Raw genomic sequence first — 18,731 nt, forward strand, 5'->3', positions numbered from 1 at the left:
CATAATCTGGATCTGTGACATCTCTTTCAAGTTTGCATACTAAAAAATACCACCGTAATTGATGGATGAACGTTTAAATATGAAATCGCTTTAAGCTAAAAAAAAACGTTTATAGTATCCAAAATTATCATATTATATAATTTTTAACCTAATCCAATAAGATCTATTAATTTCAATGTCAATAAGTAATAGACAATATTACGTGGGCTGGTTCTGACCTCGTCCTATCAAGTAATCAAATCTTTTACTTCTAAGAAATTATTTCCCTTTATAAAATTTCTGTTTTCTGTTAGAAATAAAATCAAAAGGTATAATTATTTCTACATCAAATTTTGTAAATATTTATTTCATATTGTACGTATTAATCTACTTCTACAGAACCATTTGGTAACACCTTTCTTATTTCAATCATTCATCATCTTAATAGCGTTTTGAAAGCTGTCTTCCTCTTGCAACGTTTTTCAAATAATTTAATGTACAAATTTTACTTAAATTTATACGAAATTAAGTTTTAATTTGAGATTTTTAAGCAATATTATATTCCAACTGAGTTTGTATGTAATGTTGAACTGTCTAATATATAGACGGATAAATCAGCGAGAACAGAAAAATAATTGAAGCCGTTTTTATTAGGGAAAGGTATAACATAAACTTTATCTGATGAATAACAAAAAAGGAAATTTGGTCACCAATATGTCCCATAAATATGTACATATATATGTACAAAGAAAAAATTAACAAATACTCATAAAAAAAGTAAGTAAAAATATTTTTTTTCAAAAATAAAGATGTTGCAGAACTCAGGGAGTTGGTAAAAGTTTGTATGGCGGAAATTATAGCCCCGGCTTTTACAAGATATTTTCAAATATGTCTAATTTGCATGGAAATTTTACAAACATATTTGACAACTTGACATGTTTATATTTATATTTTACAATACCATTAATATAATTTTTAACAATTTCAAAATTTTTTAACGACATATCACTTTTTGATGATATATATTTTGTCATCATAATACAGAGTCAAACAAAGTAATTTAATATATTGCTTCAATAGTTAGATCAAAATGAAACGCACAAATTATATCCTAACAATGCAATGCTCAAAACAATTTATTATTAAGTATAATGGAAGAGTATAAATATATTTAAATTCCAATCGCTTTAAGCATAGTTTATATTTCTCATGGTACATATTTCTCATTAGCCATAAGTACTTAACTTGTAACTAAATTTACGAACTTTCCGAGAAAATTCAACTGACTTTCTCGTTACAACTTTAGTCGCTAAACCAATTACTTGCTGTGTATTATTTGTGATAACATTTTCCATGTTTGTAAAATAAACCAATTTAACATAGATGAAGGTTCCTTTTAGTTTGCAAGCATTTTTAAAGCACTCCCATACAAGTGGTCCATTCAAAGGACACTTCAAATCAATATTGGATTGAATAGAGCTCGAGGAAGGCGGAGTATCGTCATTGTGAAATATCATTTATTTCTCTTATCATTGTCTGAAAGTATCGACTTCTCAATGAACTTCCAATCTTCCTAAAGTGATGTTCGAATGGCAAAATCATCGATATCGATTTTTTGTTTTAATTATTATTAAAAAATTTGTACTTATTTATAATCAATATGATAAATTATTATTTATAATTATATCAAACATCACCGTCCTTATTTCAGACAAATTGTATTACATCGTACCTTTAGATTAAATTAAACATTTTTATATTGAAAGTTTTCATTTATTATTATTCCATATTATGCATAATTTCCTAAGAAAAAAATATAACTATCGATACTACACTCTTAATACAACATTAATTTGGCTCAGACGAAATGTAATTCAATGTACAATAAAAGTTAGAAACGATAAATCGCTAGGATTCATTAGTAGATCAGTACCTGATAGAATTGACGTTAAATATTTATAAATGGTAGTCGATTTATATTATTTTATTATTATAATGAGAATATTTTTCCGGCAATTCAGTTTTATATATATAATAACATGTTTTTAGAATAAAATCCTGCTTAAAAATAAAGTAGTTCTTATAAAGAATTATATTTTGTTGCGATGTCTATAATTTGATATGGATTCGAAATAATGTTTTTAATCTGTGACATTCAATATTTGTAAACTGTTTGAAGCTATACAAAACTTGATTTTATAGATCGTGTACTATTTTGAGTACATTCTTGTTACATTATTTTTGTATAAACTTTATGTAATGTTAGGTACTCATTCATTTGTGTGGAAACAATTTGTGCCTTAAGTAATGGACAAATGAAGAACAATGGACAAAAAAATAACAGAGAACTGTTAAATATTAGTTTCCTTCATATTATTTAAATTTGCTAAAAACTAATATACTATATAAGCTGTCTTTGAAAACGTGTCGTGGTTAACCAAGTGATAAAATGTAGAGTTTGAAGATTTGGATTCTGAAATTAATGGGATAGGAAGAAATTCATTTCTTCTATTTATGTAAAAAATTCCAGTTTTTTAACTAATATGATATTTAATCGGGGGCCTGATCCTACTCCCACGAACCAAAAGTGTTCATTTAAGTCATTATATTAAAATCTATATAATGGTTTCATCTTCATACTGCTTTTATAATATAATAGTATTCAGTAGAGTTCGAAAAGAATATTATTTAGTACTATTGAGTTATTGTGATCCCTAATCATCATAAAAATATTTGAACGCCGTAAATTCATAAAAATTCCAAATCCAATAAGATTAAATAAGCTGTTACCATTTAAATAATTAATGTCGAAAACTGAGGTCGTCGGCCGTCGTGCGGTCAGGGGCTAATAGCCATTTTGGGACCAAAGAACTCACTTTATTGACGCAATTCCAAGCCATTTGTTACGATTTCGTACGACGTGAGATTTTGTCACACAGACATTACAAGAAAAATAAACTCACGAAAGAAAACAGTCCATTATTACAAGTAACATTTAATTCGTGTGTCGTTATTAAGCTTCATTTATGAACCACAACAATTTTCAATTATTGAATATAATATAATGAATGACTGGAATTCAAAAACTTGATTAATTTAAATTATTTTTCAATTCCATATATAATACAAAATATTTAAATTTAACATTAAATCAACGAGCGGGGTAAACGCCCGGAGGTTGTTGCTATAAATCTCAATTTCTTCTATAGTCGGGATGAGGACAATTACGAATTCATTTAGTATCGACGTTTCTTCGAGACAGCTTATTTATTCCACTAGCCTTAAATTACTCGAAGCGTTTCATGAATTCTTTTATATTTATGAAAAAAGTAATTCTAAACTTTATATAAAATTTCAAAAATAAATAATAAAATAACAATTATAAAGAAATATATAATAAGAAAACTTATAGTTACAAAACGTTTAAGATTGAACACAAGAAAAACTTTGTGTAATCTAATTTCCCTTTGGATAACTTCTGTGAAATCAGTACGGTAAATCTCGTCAAACGTTGAAGGAAACTTAGGAAGTGAGCACGCCGTTCTCATTGAATTACGTGTACCCGAGATTGTGACCGTGATATATTTTGGAAACCGTTTCACCGTTGACTTTTGTTCGGAAATTTTTCTCTCAGATATGTTGTTATTGCGGAAAATCAGAGGTTTGGGAAAATACTTCATTTATATATCTAGAGGTAAGTTATAAGTTATTATATAACCAAACTTTCGTAATCAAATTATATAAGTATATCCGCTTTCACAGGAGGTAGTGTAACACTTACCCAAAATTTATATACTGATGTACTGCGTCTGGGTTTAAGTGAATACCTGTGTCGGTGTATCGAACGAACGAATCGGAAAGTATGGAAAGAGTAGAAGCTACCCCTAGAATTTAATTAGTTTTTCAGCATTACCTCTTAAAAGGGGAAATAACAAGTAAAGACTGTGTGGGTATTAATCTGGTCCCTGGGTTCAGAAACACAACTATACGTCAGCCGACAACTGTGTGACTGAAACACCGGATCACAGCGCTCATACTCCAGGTCTACTTTACCTTTACTGGCAGTGTTGATATCAACGCTGGTCATCTAGATGCCAGCACATCCTATACCCCTAAGGAACCTTAGATAACTTACTCACTACAGAAACACAATATTTTACTGACATGAATGAGATGTAGACATGAAAACTTCAATATCATGAAAAGAGAAAAACAATAATCCACAGTTTCAAAGTTATAGATAGCGAGAGTGCTATCAAGATCTTCATAGGCGGTTTATCTCTCCAATAAGCCCGTCTATTCCTTGACCTTTATTGTAGATCAAACGGAACTATACTTATCGTGTTTTCACCAATCACATTAGTAAGATTTTAATATTTGTCTTAAAATTTATCTGGTAACCAAACACAACTCAATGTTTCAACATTTTGCAATATTTTATACATGTGTATGTTTAATATTAGGCGTAAGATTTCGTAGTGCTGGAGAGGCACAAATTTTATACTTATAATTAAAATTTATTAAGGTTATATCATACTTCTCCTTCTTCTTGATTAACATTTAATAATGATTTGTTTTTATTAATAATAATTGGTGTTCCAAAAAAAATTTACGACATTTTTTAATAAAATATGTTCCAATTATATTATGAAAGTGTATTTCTAGGAACGCTCCTTCACTTTTTAGTTTATAACGAGTACTATTGTGTCGTAGTAACAAATGAATATCATGGTTATTTTATCCTTTTGCTTATTAGTTGAAATGGAACGTTAATTAATTAAAGTTCTTTTGTGATTTTCTCTTTTCTTAGCTTCGTACATAAATGTAATGTACGAGTGAAAAAACAAAAACTAAATAAAATATGAATGTTAAAATTCCTTAAAAGAATTTGCTGAGCTCCCTAATTATAAGAATAATATTAAAAACGTGCCTATTAAAGTAAATAAAAATGAAATACTTTTTATTTTATTGATTTATATGAATATTATTATATCGAGAACTAAAAAGTTAGTACTTCTTCGTGTGGAGTTACTACAATGAACAATATATTGATCAACTTGTTAGGAAATGGGAAATATAAGTGTGGTATTAATATCTCGCCTTTCAGGGCTTACGATTTTTATTTTTTCTCTTCTATAACGCCACAAGCTGTTGTAGTTATTATAAAATTGTTACATAAACTGAAATTGTTTAACTGCAAATATTCTCGCTGCCTTTTCGCATCAGAGCTGCAGTTGTAGCCGATAATGTGTTTCCTAATTTTCTATTGATTTCCAATATCAAAAATAATTAACATAAATAATATAATTATTTTTTTGCAATTGATTTATTTATCATAATATAACATATCCTCTTAATGTCTTTGCTTTCCATTGGACAACAAATTTTCACGATTTTTCATGTGATGCACAAGTTCTTACAAGACATGATCTTTCTTTAAATAGAATTCTTTGAGAATGAAAAGTATTAAATAAAAAAAGAAAAATTGTTTTGAGCCCATAATTGAGGATCTGACGATTTCAGTCATTTGTTTCAAGGTCAGTATGGAAGCTCAGATATTAAAAAAATATGTATTTTCAGGAACTACAACCATATATATAAATAAAGTCATTATATATATTTATAATTTATGTAATAAATTTAAAACAATATAGTTTTACTTTAATTTCTTCTAAATAATCTCTTACAACTATTCGCAGAAAATTATTCTTCTTAAAATTTATATGCTTACTTAAGCTAACTTGATATAAATATCTAAATAACAATTTGGCATTTTAGAAACTTCGGATTGTTTTAACGTCTTTGAAACACTAACTTTGGTATAATATCACCTGTTACAGGCTTTAGAAAATTAGATTTTCAAAAGGATATTTCTTAAAATTTGCTTACTGTCACTAACGAAATAAGATGTTAGTATATTATGTTGCTGTTATAAATCATTTAAAATTGAATACGGTGTAACATTAAGTACTTGTTTATTAGTTTGTTTTGTTTCATAACGTCTTTCTCGTTCTTAGTATAATTATTTATGTATAAAATAGAATCACTTGGTCCTATATCTTAACAAATATTTAATCACGTGTTAGAAAATCATAAAATAACGTAATTCTAACTCTGGTATTTGTATAATTGGGGCTGCAGGACATGGAGAAAAAAATTCGTCAAACATTCAATTGTAAATTCGACGAATGTTTGGAATCGGCTTTTAGCTTTTTAAATTATAAAATTCACGATACTTTTCGGTGTTTAATTTTTAGTTATTTTATAATGATAAGAAATAAATTGTATTATATTGGTATCCATTACTCTGTTTCACTATTTTGTATGAAACATTTGTTATTAAAGTCAGTTAGTATTAATTTACCTAAGTAATTTCAGTTGTATTGTTATTCTTGAAAACTGAGAAAATATATTTGAATCCACAAACTAGTTAACGCTAAAACAAAGGGTTGTATGGCATTGTTTGTCCAACTACAGGCTAGTTACTTACTTGAATAACCACACTTTATTTGTTAGGAACAAAGAAAAACAATTTTATATTTATAAGTTCAAGTCGTAAATATATGAAATCCCAGCGAAATGAAAAATCATGGAATTCTTAGTTGCCATTTTGTTATGTTTTGAATTTCTCCAAAGTATTCTTTAAAGTAAAGGTAATCTTAACTAATTGATGTGTTAGACATTTCGAATTCATTTCTTTGATATCTTAGATATTTCGTTTAAATATATATGTACTTTTTATAGGTATCACAAAAATTATATTGAAAATATTTTTCTCTTGTAGTAGATCCATCCGACTGTAAGTATATTTACGTCAAAAAAATGACGGTCAGTTCTTAGATATACAAGTTCTTAACTCAATTTGTCTTTTCTTGCCCTCGGCAGGAAACTTGTGAGGATTTATCTCGTCCAAGTTTAGACTAAGACAGGAATAAGACAGCTCCCAGGTGCAATCTGTACAACTATAGTAAGGAATATAAATTCAATTGGATGGTCTGTTCTAGTAAATAAAGCCGTAGTTGGCACAATTAATGTAATATAGTTACCATATTTAAAATATGAGACTTCATTTTGATATTACATCATGAAAATATAGTTCTTTAAAGCAAAATCCAGAGGTTATAATGCATAAATATAGTTGATGTAATTTATTGACAGTATTAAAAACAGTATTTAAATGTATTTATTCTAATTATAATCGTTACATTCTCGTTTGTTCGTTCATGTAAATCACGATACGATTTCAGAATTAAAGCTGTCTTTAATTGCAGCGGGCCCATCACGATGTTTCATTGAGTTCTATTGCATTGTGTATCTTTAATGAAAGATTATCATATTTCACAAAAAAATTTGTCAAATCAAAGTATTAGGAAATAGTACTTTAAAACACAAATATGTGAGTTATTTGAAAAAAGGTTTGTCTTCTTCGATATATATAAGGTAAAATTATTTGATTATTTGACTTTTATGTCCTAATATAAGTAATGTTATATAAACTACATCTATACCTGTTTGTCTTAACGTTTTTAGTAGAACATCTGTTATAGTATAGATTAACAGATGTGCAACTTAGGACACCAAGTAAACCACAAAGCATGTTAACTGTCGACTTGATCAAATAGACTAAATTGACATTACAATAATGTAACATGGTACAAACCTTTGGAATACATGAAGTGGCTGAATTGTTATCGGACAAATAATTACAATTACATAAATTAAGTCATTTATCTAGTTGCTTATTCATTTCCAAAATAATTGTTAACACCTTTGCAACTGCAAAAACTATAATAAAAATTATATATTTTTTAATCTTTGGGTACCATTAATAGATGAGGACTGTTTAAATTAATTTCTTTGTCATTTTTTTGTATACAAAAAGTTTACAAGTAGTTTAAAATTTAACAATGTCTTATATAAAGAGGAAAAAAGCATTTGAGTTAGGTTTCTAGTGAAAATTTATTAGCAACGGTTATTTTTTGATGGTTTTCGCTTAATACAAATTTGTTTATTACGGATTCAGATTAAAATATATCTCAGCTTTTGGAAAGAAATGTTTTGCAACTAAAACTAAAGCTAATACAAATAGTTTTGCCTTATAAGTCTAAGTCATAGATGTACATATATCGTAATTCGTCTCCGACGACTAAGAATGCCGGATCCATCAGCAACATTCTTCAACTCAGACAATCAAAATTTCCTCTTAACGAAATCATTTTATTATAATCCATGTGTTGTCGTTAGTTCTATGAATATAAAATGAATAACTAGATATAAGTTGGAATTGGATATTTCAATCAAAATGGATTTAAAACATGTATTCATTTAAAATCAATTCACAATTTAAATAATTTTTTTTAGAAATGGGTGTCCGTTTCGAAAAATTGATAAACACTAATTGCGTTGTCAAACAATATTCGCTTGTTTTTTTTTATACAGAAAAAACGTTAGTGCCAATTTATCCTCGGTTCCGTAACAGGAAAAATTCCGATACATATATATTTTTTTGTAAATTTTAATGAATAGCTTTATTGATTTTATAATAAAAAAATTCTGTGTTCCAAAGCTTAACATGTAATAGAGAAGAATTAATTGCTACACTAGAACCTCTAGGCCATTTTTAATTAATCTTCAATACAAATATTGTTTCATGAATATTCATATAAATAAAATACAATTAAATTAAGCTTGGACTTGCATTCAAATATGACTGAACTCATTGGATATCTGTTCTATAACAATATCTAAATAGTCATAAAATAACAATTTTTCACGCCTAAACATTAAATATTTCTTAGTTATCTAATATGAAGAATGTAAAGGATATAGAGAAAAAATATTAACTGTCAATATATGTAGGACTTAAAATATAATATTAGAGTTACATAATGGACTTAAAAGTCTTTTAGCTTCTTTTGTATATGATTGGCTAGATCATGTACACACTAGACCGTACTTAGTGGTTTGATAAATGAAAAAGTTCATTACAATCAAGTCAACCTGACCTCAAAATTTATCTTAATGAAGATCTTATTTGATTGACTTTTATAAAACCCACATAAAAAGTGAATCAGAGATAACAAAATGTAGATCCAACTTTAAATTAGTTCGACTTTGTGATAAGAACAGTGAATTGAAGTTTCAAGACAAATCGAATATCAAGAGTACTTTAATCCTACTATTATCACTTTTTTTATTATTACATATTTAAAAAGTTATGTAGGTGTATGACTGTGAGAGAATATATAATGAAAATTTTTAATTACACTTTGTATTGTTTTACCAGTCCCCTTACATATGAAAACCAAACAGCACTTACTAAAATTAAGATTCAAAGCGGTACTGTTCTAATATTATAATTATAAGCTAGTGGAGAAAGCAATCTTCGTAGAAAGCAAACTGAAATTCTGCCAACAGCAAGGTAAGCAGCCTGTGCAATCAGAACTTATATATAATATAATATTATTAATTACTATAAATGCATCTAAATTTGTCCCGAGACGTAAAGCACTGTATTCAATTACTTTATTAACTGATAATATTCTCATTTGTCAAATTAATCAATCAATGTTATTATATTTATAAAGATCACAAGTGTTCACAATAAATTATGTATGTATATATATACAATGAATTGTACGCTCTATATATGACGTATCATATAAAAAAATATCACGTCCTAACAACACAAAACTACAATGAGAAATCTTGAAAGAAATCTTGAAAGATAACATTTGTTTTTCTGACATAATTAAAAAAATCATCAGTTTTCAATTACATATTGTATTTCCTCGTTTGACATTACATAGAATCAATGCTTCAAACTAAATGCAACATTTGATATACTTGTACACATACCGACGCAGGCATGTACGAAAGTTGTTTCACTGAAATGCATCTCGATAAACAACTTGGTCTCTTAGCAAATACGATCCCTAGGAAACTTAGTTTAATGTAAATGTAATCCGATTAGTACACTGATTGCCAATTCAAGCATCGCTTAGCTTGTTTGTAAAGTATTTGTTTATTTTTCTTTTTCCTATTTTAATATACATACACATGTATCAGGCAACAAAAAAAGTTCGTGCGGTTTTGAGGGTTAAAAGATAGTAAAACCAAAATAAGTTAAATTTAGTTTTTTTATTCCGAAAAAAAGTCACCTTCATTAGATATAATCTTTTCCCATCTAGAAACGAGATCATATATGTATACCTTTTTTGTAAAAATCTGGTTTTTGTGAATTAAAGAACTGTACCATGTTGTTTTCCAAAGCCTCCCTATTTGCAAATACCCAATTCCGCATATGGTTGTCCAATGCTAAAAACAGGTGGTAGTAACTTGGGGCAAAATATGGTGAGTACGGCGGATGAGGCAGGACTTCCCATTCTAATCGTGCCAGTGTTTCCTGCGTGACTCTTGCTGTGTGTGGTCTTACGTTGTCCTGATGGAAAACAACTCTTTTTCGATTTGCTAATACAGGCTATTTCTGCCTTAGAGCGACCGAAACTCTGTTTAGCTGTGCTGAGTAGACTTCAACATTAATGGTTTGTCCACTTGGCATAAACTCAAAGTGAACGACACCTGCTGTAGTCCCACCATACACATAACAAGATCTTTTGTTGATGAATGTTTGGATTAGCAGTCAACGGCAACGGATCTTCACTAGATAACCAATGGTGTGAGCGCGTTTTTTTGCAGTACCTAATCCATTTGTCATAACACGTCAACATCCTGTCGAAAAACGGCGCTAAGTTGTGACAAGAAAGCAATGATGTACAGATTGTCAAACGCTGTAACTTGTTTGCTTCAGTCAATTCATGTGGTACCCATTTACTTAGCTTCCATCGTTTGCCAAGCTGGTGCAAATGCATGCGAATAGTTTTGTCACTTACTTTGAATTACAAGGCAAGTGCTTGGCATGTCTGATTTGAATCCTGCTCGATTGGCAACTTGATATCGTTGTTTTTAATCGTCGATGGTCCTCCGGAGTGAGGTTCATCTTCATGGCTTTTAATTCCAGAAACAAATTTTTTAAACCACTTCTGTCTCGTTCGTTCAGCTACATCACTCTCCCCAAACGCAGTACATATCTTACAACAAGCCTCTGCGGCTTTACTGCCAAGTTTGAATTCGTAAAGTAAACAAGCACGAATTATTGCATTTGACACGGCCATACTGTACCAATAATTTTTCTTTTTTTTTTTAAGAGAAAAAACTTATCTAACACAATAAATGATACTTCTTAATATAACCTTTCAAATGTATAATAAATTATCCCACCACTTTATCTTAGTTGCGATATACAATCCGTATAAGTAAACAATTAATGGAAATTGCTCGAACTTTTCTGGTTACCTTATTTAAGCATATGGATTTTGTTTATTCATAATAAATGCTAAATTTAGATAATTAACAAGCGTTTAAATAGTTCTGATATATATTTTTTCAAACGATTTAAAGGAATATACTTTTTCTAACGATTCCAAACGACTCTTTAAATATTTATAAGTTTTCTCAAAATAGAGATGTCAAACATAGAACGGAACATTACAAAACACGTATTTTTTTCATTCGTTAGAATATCTGTTTAATTCGTGCATATTTTAAACATTTTGTGTATTCGATGACATTATTCTTTGGTCACAGCAATATTACTGTCATTCTGAATTATCGCTTCACCATCTGTCACCAAGTGCCTTAAAATATTTGATGTAAACTGCGAGCAGCGCTATTCCTGTGCCAACTGACAATGGTATTTCCAGTGGTTTGCACTCCAGGAATATTTAGATTTATGTCATTGTTTTCTAAATAAGTAAAAAAATACAAAGTTTATGTTTAAATTATTAGTACGAATTAAAATTTTCTAAAGTCATTAAGTATTTTTTTTATTTAATACAACGCCCTGAGAATTAATTATCATTAAAGGATTTTATATTCGAACACGCGAAGCGATTAAAATAGTAATGATTTTCACCATTTTGAAAACAGCTGCTAACTTACTCAGCTAAGCCGATATTAACCGAAAATAGATTGCAACCATCGCAAGGACATTACCATTTAAATAAAAAAATTGCATCATTATTGGGCATTGACCAATCCCTTTGAGAATTACGATTCTACACCAACACACACATACAAGCGCGTAAGAATGCACGCACACACAGTGACAATGACGTTAGACTTATAACACCCATCTTTTTGTGTGGAAGTTAAAAATACTTAGAGTTGTCAAACTAAACTTTTTGTATGGCCATATAAGTTTTTAGTTAAGGCGACTAAACGAGAACGAGGGCTCATATAGATGTGACTTCTACATTAGTTGATTTTCATTAAAGATTTATCTTCAAAGGGTTGAAATTACTTACAACTTAGGAATATAGAGTTGACAAAGAACTTTTATGTGAAAACAGTTACTTAATTGATATTACAGATAAATAAACTTTTAAAATCAACATCATTGCAAAAAAGTGAATTTTACTAGTTTCCATATTCCTATATAAAGAGTATTCTTTGAATAGTGCCTTATGAAGTAACATACTATGGATGCAAGAGGGTTCAATTCACTGCGTGATATAATACGAAACAAATATATCTGCATCGAGATACCTTATGTTGCTTGCAGGACTTCGTGATTAGAGAAGTAAAGAACGAGGCACGCGAAACCTGCTAGTAGTGGTTTGCAGCACTAAATTGTTTATGGTGACAACGAAAACGAAGGCAGACGGCAGGCAACTCTCAGATATTGGAACCACGTGAACAGCATAAGATCCAATAACTTATGGAAGGATGATCCAATAGCTTCTGGAATGATGATCCAATTTTTACATTTTTAGTAAATAAAATTTGCTAAACTCCAGTAACAATAACCACCGGAATTATATAACCATTGAAAGAATTTATTTTAATATAGAATATTAAGCAGATATAACGTTATGTTTCATTCATTTCTATGAAGTGTCCAGTTAATATTATATTCATGAACACATGTAACGCTATGTAAATAGCGACAGAAGTTACTAAATGTGTAGCAAACAGAATAAACTACTTAATTGTATTAATTTATTTAATTAAATTCTAGACAAGTTTAACCGCTGTAGCTCGGAGCTGATTAGTTCGGGTTAATAATATTAATTCTTAGTACGTGCTTGTTTTGACCATCTCGGTTTCAAATATTCCTCTGAGAGCTATTAATTTCTAACAGAGAGACGGCAATTGAATTAATGCTATCGATTAAAGTACTTAAACATTATGAAGTACATCTATTGTTATGCTTCGGTCGAATTTACCTGGAACAAGGTAAGGTTTGAAAACTTTTACAAACAGAATAAAGTCAACTTATGAAATAGATTCTTAAAAAAATTGATTTCCTTTGGTTCTTTAAGTTAATTTAATTGATGAAGTATTTTTTATTTGTGCCAAATCGTTCTGTTATAAAATAATATTTGCACTAATAATATTTAGCAACTTGTATAGAAAGTAAATGTAGGTTAAATTCTATCAATTTCACTGTATTTTAAACTTATAGTTGGAATTAATCCCTTTATAATCTATTTTCCTATTCGTGATTAATAACTCGAGAGCTTAAGGAATACCTGAACGGTACTTTCAATTTACAAGATTCTATTGCACTCTGGAATCTAACCAGGAATATTTATTCTTGCTGGTTAGAAATATAAAATAATACATTTCCAACGCCAGCGACAGTAAAGTGGCAAACTAATTTTTAATTCATTAAAATGGATGGCAAGTTCTAGTAAGATTATTCAATAAATGCAATTAAATAATTTTATTTTAAATTGGTTAAAGTGAAGCAAAAATATCCATTTCATAACCTTTTGATGAAACGCGTCCTTTGGATAATTTTGAATATTTAAAGTTTCGACATTAAAATGTATTTCCTTCTTATTATAGTGAATGTTAATTGAAAATACAAAGACCACATCTGTTTATCCATTTCAAATTTAAATTTTGTGGAGCGTCTACCTCTTTAGAGCTATAGAGCAATAACTTTATTTTATACTCGCGGGAATGCCAAAACTTCAAGTTCGTGTATTGCAGAGGTTTTAATACTTAAATTACTGAACTTTAATACATTTATTTACAGCTAACTCAAAAAAAAAGTGTTCTATTCATAAATTAATTGTATAAAAGTGTTTTTGAAAGTCTTTTTAGTAAATTTTAAAAATAGTCACGTCTTTTAATATGACAGTGAAATTATTGCTATTATTTTAAATCAAACCTATATTCAAAAGATGAATTAATCATAAAGTATACATATATATTAAGTTAATTAATTAAAACTCACTTTAATTTGAGTACAAAATGAAACATTATTTGACCGTTATTAATCAAAACTTATCACGTTTTAACCCATTTATGAAGGTAACATTTTCATTCTGAACTACATTATTTTGGTAAGCTCAAGAGACCTAAAGATTGACATAGGCCTGACAACGGTAAAATGGCATGAAGTCTTCTGAGGCAATATTTATGAAAATTAATGGAAGAGGTTGCGAGTTATAACGAAAGGTAAAAAAATAATACCTTTAAAAATAATAATATTAGTGATATAAAAAATTTCATGATAATTATCGCTAGGAAATCACTCTTTAGGAATCATTTTAATTTTTTCAAATATGATGAACACACATAGCGCCGACCACGAAAGTTTTAGTTATATACAAAATTGGATTTTTATCTAAATAACCAATTAGCTCAACAATAGATTAGGAATACCTTTATATGATTGTTGACTTTCTTAGAAGCAAGAGAAAATCTCAGTTGTAAGCTGAAAAGTTTACGTGAGGTAAAATTTATTTGTGTGTTAATATTATATAATATTATGAGTTTGAATTTCAAACATTCAGAATATTATATGACAAGAGATAGGAGACATATTTTAAAAGTGACGCGAACTATGGAATAACTTGTTTCCCAGATGAATTTAATAAAATATGACAAAAGTTTGATGGTAGCGTGCTTATTCTCAGTGTGCGATAAATTTCAGAAAACAATAAAGTCGTCACGATGGCAATATATGGAAATAGGAGTAGCACTCCTGCGTATTCCCAAAGAGTTATAAAAATGCTGGTACCCAAACTTTATACTGATACGAAATTTTTATAAAATATATTTAAGATTATTTTTTTTCTTTTATATTGAAATAGTTATCATTCATATACATTACAGTAAGTAGATCACATCCAAAATCCGAATTTTGCTTTAGCTGTATAACGGTTAAGTACAGTGGTACACGTATACTATTCACAACTATTTCAGTCTTTTGTACAAAAGTTATATATACGTAAAAGCAATAAATAGAAAGTAACGAACTTGCTTATGACATAGTTTGAGAACTACTGTGTCACGAGAATACATAGTAAGAGAGCAGTCCAACAACCTTGACTTCATCGACATAAATTTAACTCAGCAAATAGCACATGTCTTCTATTTACTTTAAGGAACCTTTCAAGACGATGGACACACTCGTAAATATAGTTTAAAGTCCTCTATGGGTGCACTCACTTATAAGTCACAAAGGAGCTGTAAACTTTCCAACTTAGAGTTTCCTAAGCAGGTTATATGAAAGCATGATCTAGATGCATAAAAATTTTATATACATATAATCCCTCTCGCCGCTACAGTTCTATCATAGTAAACTTTCTTTAATTAAATGTAACAATAATGAAATAAATAATTAATCCTTTTAAATTGACTTATATTTTTTTACCAAAAACAAGTTTACTTAGTTGATTTATAAGTTTTTCGTTAGAAAAAAAAAACTGAGAATTTAATAAAAAAAATTACTACTTTTAAGTAAATATCTTCGTCAAAATTATGTTACCTTGAAACCTCCATGTATTTTATTTTATGGAATCATTGTTTATTGCAATCATTTAAAAAAATCTATACAAAACTATAAAGTATACAGGGTCTCATTCATTTGTTTACATTCAAACTTATTAGAAAAATAATAGTTAATATTAAAATAATTATGTAACCTCAATCTTCTCCATAAACACTGAGAATTGGACACACAATGTGCTTTAAACTAAATAGAGCCTAGGTTCGCTATTGTAACCTATCTGCGCCGGTATTACATCCGCCCAAACATCCGTTCAAAAACCCATTCGCCTTTGACGACGATTTTCGCTATCGCAGTCAGCTGCACACGAACGATTCACTTTGAAAATTCAAATCAATATTATATATTCAATATTACACGTTTGACACCGGTTTTATATCATAAAATTACTAAAGCTGTATAATACCTATATTGATACAAAGCGGCACTCTCATCAAATTCAAATGTTCGATTAATTAAATTGAAATAATTATTAAATTTGTGGGTTTTCATCCTTCAAAGCATAAATTATTAATAATATTTGAATATATTACATTGCTATCAATGACAATTTGTATACAGATTCATCATAAAGCCATTTTAGAGTTGGAAATAATCAGAATATTAGTTCAAATATTTAGTAAAGCACAATGGAATTAGCGTTTGGCTGAATGAAGTCTAATATGAAGCCAAAGAGGACAACATTAAAATAAAAATTATTACTTCGCTTCATTTTGTCCTCAAAGTTCAAAGATTCTTGAAGAGTCGCCAAGAGGCATAACCATTTTTGGATAGGCTAATGTTCCAACTTTATGTTTCATACAATATTTTTATATTCATAACTTGAACTGTGCATTATTGCTATGTTTTTTCAAGAGAAAAGCGTTGTATCTAAATATTTTTATAAATTTTTGTTTTTACTTATTTTCTAATTTCTTTTTGTACATAATAAAACATCTTGCCAACGTAGATATACCCGATAATTTATTCGTTTATTTGACTCTTGCTTCATTGAATGAGTGAAAGTATTCTAAACCGGAATATTGTAAAAATAATATAAAACTGAAGATGTGAAAAATGATATTATGAATAAAATAGCAATATAAATTATTCGTATATATAGTCCTAGTCCTAATTCAATCCTGCCTTTGAATAACATTAAATTTTTTTGGAGTGGAGTTTATAAAATTTAAATTAAACGCATATGTAAAGTAAATAAATATTAATCAATGATATTTGCTTTATTTAGACTTGCTACTCTTTCTTCATTTTCAATGTAATAATTTTACAAATTTCTTATTTTAAAATATTAATATTTTTTATATAAAACACTAAAGTAACAAAAAACCAATCGAAACTTATTAAAATGTAGTGTAATTTTCTAGTTTGATATTAATTAAAAGTTTTATTAACTTTAAGTGCATTGACTAATTTATTAGTATCGAGGAAACTAGACGTGTAGGTTAGTGTTTGTATTATAAAATATATATTTCCAGTTATTATTCATCGGTAATTGATTGGTACTATTTCTTATTAAACCTGTTTTGTAATTTGAAAGCTGTACGTAATTTTTTAATATACAGTCCCATTTGTATTTCACACACCCCTAATGAAAACCATTTTGAGTATAGTCAGAGACTGAATATATTAAATCTTCTACGTAGAAGGAAACTCAAAACATTCAAACGTCGTAGACACAATCTAAGGCATTACGGCAAATATCTTGCACAAATTGAGAAAGACCCTGTTGGCAAATTACATATAATCTTTTTTTCGTCAAAGCTAATAAGCAGAAATAAGAGATGACATCATTTGCATAATGGGATGTGCTTTAGCGTTATCTATTCGTTTTTTCAATCACAACCTATGGTGTAGGAGCTGATATGTCTTATTTGTTTTCTTTATTTTTTTATTAAAATTTTATTTCTAACATCTTTAATAAGAATTTAAATATGTGTGGTAATATAAAAATATTGTCTATTGAAAATTGTAATACATTCACTTTTATTGAAATTTGAAACTATATTAGGTGCGTGAGTTGAATTTTCGAAATATATTTAATAAAATAAAAAATGTATGTAATAATAAAAAATGTTATAGAGATATCTGCTTTCAAATAATTTCTATTTCTATGCAACATACATATATGAGAAATAAATATTTAAATAATAGTAATTAAATAAAAAATAACGAAAGTTGTTGGCCTCTCTTGGTGTAGAGCTTGAGCTTCAAAGATGACATTGTTTCTCGAAGTCTATTCTTATTTGGTAGAGGGTGTAATCGTAGAGATTTCCCCGACAAAGATTTCGTTTTATTAATATAAGATTATGTTGACATTCTCAGCATTATTATTTAAGTTTACTTAAAACAAACTCCAAGGAGTCTGCGACCTCCATTTGTAGTAATCTTTATTGAACCTTATGGAGATGTTACACCTAAATTGTATATTACAGAAAAAATATACTATATAATTAGTATATTCACTGTCTTAAAACTATTTCCTTTGTTATTTTCATTGACAATACACTAATTTACGCTTAATATTTCAGATAAATTTTATTCCAAGCCACATAAAAAATAATAAATTTTCAAGAAATACAACGACGGTTATAACATACATACATATATACTAAGCTTTAAACTTATCCGTTCATCTGAAATGAAATCTGACAGGACGGAATAAACATTTACATACAGAGTTTAGGATGTAAACCGGATCTATGAACTGGGCCGTGGTGGTTGTGTACACCGGCCTAACAATGCCTCCTACTGGGATTTATGATAAAAATAAGAGAATTCAACAAGTTAGTGCACTTTGGGGATTTTTAACTCTATCGATTCTTTTGTAGTGTATTTTTCGTTGGTTTACTATTCGTATTTTTTGGCAAAAAGAAATATATGCTTATAA

The sequence above is a fragment of the Danaus plexippus genome, chromosome 10 (genome assembly GCF_018135715.1).
Source record: "Danaus plexippus chromosome 10, MEX_DaPlex, whole genome shotgun sequence".
Lineage (NCBI taxonomy): Eukaryota > Metazoa > Arthropoda > Insecta > Lepidoptera > Nymphalidae > Danaus > Danaus plexippus.